A 5,053-nucleotide genomic window follows, 5' to 3' on the forward strand; every position below is an offset into this window, starting at 1 on the left:
CCTTATGATATGCAAGTGAAACAAGTTCTAGCTAATGGTAAAAAGGGAACTTTGAATGTGGGGGCTGTTCTTATTTTACCGGAAGGTTTTGAATTGGCACCCCCCGATCGTATTTCGCCTGAGATTAAAGAGAAGATAGGCAATCTGTCTTTTCAAAACTATCGCCCTACAAAAAAAAATATTCTTGTAGTAGGCCCTGTTCCTGGTCAGAAATATAATGAAATCACGTTGTTTCTTTGCCCTTTCACATTCATGCCAAAACTAATTTTGGCAAAAAGATAATTTAGTTTAGGTTCACCAAGGTTGGAACCCATACCATACCAATGTCAAATCAAAGCACAACCATTAAACCAATTCATGTTTCATGATAATTCCTATAGGATTAAATTATCACTCATCATAGACAAGCATATTATTAAAAATAATAATAAATTAAATAGCACATAAATGACATACATAAGACTTAAACCCAAGTCTTCTCAACACAACCAAGTACTCTCAATCATTTGAGCTAGTACTTTTCCACATCATACATGTAAGAATTAAATTCCATAAAGGTTCCCACTACCCGCATTTATTAATTAATTAATTTTCACGGGTCTTACACAAAATGAGGAAACATTAGAAAAGACAAGTTAATAGTTAAAGGTTAATTTATATACAAAAATTTAAACTATACACAAAAATAGAAATAAAAAAAGCATATAAACAAATTATGAACAAATTAAGCAAAAATTGGTTAATAAAATACAATTGGCTAAACAAAATGCCAGTCCCCAATAACAATTCCAAAACTTGTTAAAATATTGGCAAGTGTACCAAATTACAGAAGTAATAAAGTGGAAATTTCATATATCAATTCCCTAAGAAACTCACGTTTGGTCAATGAAACTATGATTGTTTATTGATTAAGGCTTAAGAACTTTGAAATAATTTTTAATAAGATAATTTTAAATTCTAGAAAGCAATTAAATTTATGAAATTAACAATGTTGGTAGAGACTTCACTAGGGTTGGATTTTATCTTCCAATTCAATGTGAAATCACTAAACAATACACTTCTAATTTTTACTCTAACATTTACACCGCAAGATAACAAGCCTAATTCCTTAGAGACAAGTCTAGACATTAATAATAAGAATCCTAATCCCTTAGATGTTTTGTCAAAAGTTTGCCTTGAATTCAGATGTTTAAAAGGATGAATTGATAAAACTCTATGTCTAGAGGCAAAATCTATTAATTGTTCTATCCTAATCAAGGTTATAAATTATTTCCCAATAATCAGATACCATCAAATAAGCAATCAAATATCATGCAATTAGGAACAAGAATGTAACACAAGAGTAATGGAAAAGAAGTATATTGAATAATAGAAATCACAAAGAGTGAATGCACATTACATCCAACCCCAATAATAAGGGAGTTAGTTATTGCTAGACATTATGAGCATTAAAAAAGGGATAAATGATGAAAAAAATGATGATGATCAATGTTTCTAGCTTCTAGGACGAGCCTTTATCGTCTCTCCCTCAGGGTAGTTTTAACATCCTAATCGAGTAGTACAAATTTAAATAAATAAAGATAGAAATTAATAAATACTTATCATTTAATAACTCTTTCTTTTTTCAAAACGCGAGAAAATTTTAAAACTTTATTTTGAGCATTTAAATATAAAACCATAATCTAGTTAAAATATTACAACTCCAAATCCCATAATCATACTGAAATCGAAAATAAAAGAAATACAAGTCTTTAATCAAATCCCTGCTAGCCCTCTCTCTAGCTCTAACCATCCACATCCTCACCTGCAACACCATCTGCTCTCATGTAACAAGTCACACGATCATCGCTAAACACAAGCAAATAGGATGAACTCAAATTAAGAGAAATAAATAACAATACAATTTAACCCAAATCCCGGTTATTAATTTTTTAAACAACGACCATTCTGAGGACGAACATCCTCAAACACAAGCAATCCCAACCACTACCGTGCATATCTCGATTCTATGCACTATGATGATATCCTTAAGATTACTCTTGTTGCCACAACCTCCAACTCGTGGTTCCACTATCTACATGCCACCACTTATAGATCACAAGCAGGAATTATCCAGTTACGGACTACAATCTGTAACACCAAATGGAGTTCTCCAATACGAACTACAATCCGTATTTATCACAAGAGTATCAGCCTTACCGGCTTTGACTGTGAAGGTCAATCAAGTGAAACACTTCGTACTAGCCACAACTAGCATGCTCACATCGGAATACCAATTACCATTAGTCTCCAACCTATGATGGCCACGTGTTTAACTCTCTATTATAAGCTATAACTCGTAAATAGGCCCCCACGCAACTTTAGTGTCACTAGGCGAAACATCGCTCCAGACTGCTTGGCGTCCACCACACGCAGCTAGGCGCCACATACTTTCCAGAGATCCCTGTTTCATAGACATCGTCTGGCGAGTCCATCCTCACCGCCAAGCACCACACATTCCAATGGCCACTAGAGAACCTTGTCACCCCACATGCAATCCAGAACACCAAAACATGTCTATAAAATTATAATGGCATGACTCAGTCACACTCCAAGACTCCATTCCACATTTTTTTACGAAGTTAATGCATCATATTGGGTTAAAACCAAATTACAATTTGCACATGAATGAGATTCCCAAACCAGGATATGTACACTAATACTGCCAAAATAAAAACATCCCCTATTACCCTCTTTTACCCCAATTATCACATGTTCAACCATAAGTAATCACATTACATATAAATGTTCTCTTCCCAATACCCTTTACTTAAATAATCAATCACATACACAAAAATCCAGATAAACCCCTAAAACACCCAAATTCCACTCGATGCATCCAAAAATGCGAATTGCACCATTTCACTAGTCGATCGCCTAACGGCAATATGCGTCCCGCTTGGCGGTGCATACAAACTAAGCAAAGCTCAGTTTTCCCACACCTGCGAAACCTAACTTTACTCTTTTTTTTTTCAATTCTCAATCCATTTTACCAATCACACATAATTGCACTTATAGTAAAACAATGGCTAAAACACATGATAGAATTCGCAAGTCCAGCAAACATAACCAACCAATGGCTAAAACACATGATAGAATTCGCACCTCATGCTTGCCCCCTTTCCAACTCGATCATGAACCACTCATATTTATGCACATATTCAATTGTCCAATTTGTTATCACAGTAACATTCGTCAACAATTCTACATCATCACACATTCTAATATACATATGGAACTTGGCGAGTACCCTAAGAAAAATCACGCAATCCACGAAAATAAAGAAAACAACGAATTCAAGCAACATTTCCTGGCCGGCCTTTCTAGCCACCAGGTGGTTTTTGGGAAAAACCTAGAAAATAGGCACGAAGCTCATGAGCAGCCTGACGAATCTTCAATGCCGCTAGGCGGTTTTTGGAAAATTCTAGAAACGTGAAGGAAATCCAGAACGAAAATGGTAGCAAAAAGGCACCTCAAGCGTCTATCACATCACGCAATCATGCAGAGAAAATTAAAGAATAGTTGGAAACTCCCCTAACCTAAATTCCTTGCTCAAGTTGAACCCTTTATCCTTTCTTGATCCCAAACGTTTCTACTCCTTTGGCTCCAGCTATTTCCCATTCTAATTGGCGCTCCAATTCACTTTCTCTAGTTCAATTTTCAATGCAGACATAAAAAGAGAAGGTTCGAACACATAACCACCTAATTATCAAGCAATTGGGGTTTTCTTAGAGTTTCCTTAGCTTAGCAAAATAATAACATAAACACAATAACTTAATTATTAAGCAATTGTACAACCATCAAGCCAATTCATGATTCTTGATATTTTATGCATACATGTGCTTATACATTAAGTCATGTATTCACATCCCCACAAAAAACAAATTAAATAATTAAGTAACATTACAACAACATAAACAAGGATCGAACCTATTTCCTCACAACACATTCAAGTACTCTCGATCACTTTAGCTAATATTATTCCTTGTCTTTTCTCTCCGCATTAATTAACTTAAGGATTCCCTCCCTCACATTTATTACTATAAAGATCCCACTACCCGCATTAATATTAAATAAATATTTATTTATTTATTTAATTTTTCTGAATCTTACAGTAGTTCTCCATTTCCCAAAAGATCATTTTTAAACCTGTGATACATTCTATTTAGTGATTTCTGTAACTCACATGTCAACGGGTGATGTAATCTCTTAGCGACGTAGTCTTGCTCGCTAGGCTAATTGGATCGAATCAACCTAGCTTGAAAAATGTACTTGAATATATTTATTAAATTATAATCCTTGATATATTCTTCAATCTTTTTAAATTTCTACTTATCTATAAAATATTTCACAAATAAAAGTCAAATTCTTATCTTTCCAAATTTTTTTAATAAAACCATAAAGATAATAATAAAAATACCAATAAAAAATAAAAATAAACACAATAAAAATAATGATAATGCCAATTATCAGAGGATCTGGAGGTAATCATGTTTGGTTAATATTGGCACAGAAAATGGCAAACTATTGTGCCTGAACGAACATGGTATGGTTGGCTTGTGAATGATAAAATTGGGTGACTGTGTATATGAGAATGGTGTTTGAAAGTGCAGAGAAGATAATAGAAAGAAGGCAATATGATGAGGTTTGAGTTTTGGAGTTTTGTTTGAGTTGTTGTGGCTCATCCAAAGGAGGGGACGATCATGTGGTGTGGAGGCTCAATCATCGTTAGTGAAACCATTTTTCCTGCTTCTATCTCCTATGTTTATGTTGTTGCTTATATAAAAGAAAAAAACTATTACTAACCACCCCATAGACTGAAAATATGTTAGTAATTAAGCATAAATAAATTATATATTTTTATAATTTTCAATTTTAAAATTATTTAAGTACATTCCCTTTTTATGAAATACCCGATGAAATACACAAGGAAGAGGACATACTTATGTTGTCTATTATTTTTTTTTTTAAATTTCCATAAGATCAAATTAACACTATTATATGCAATTTAAAG

This window comes from Vigna unguiculata, chromosome 5, assembly GCF_004118075.2.
Source record: "Vigna unguiculata cultivar IT97K-499-35 chromosome 5, ASM411807v1, whole genome shotgun sequence".
Lineage (NCBI taxonomy): Eukaryota > Viridiplantae > Streptophyta > Magnoliopsida > Fabales > Fabaceae > Vigna > Vigna unguiculata.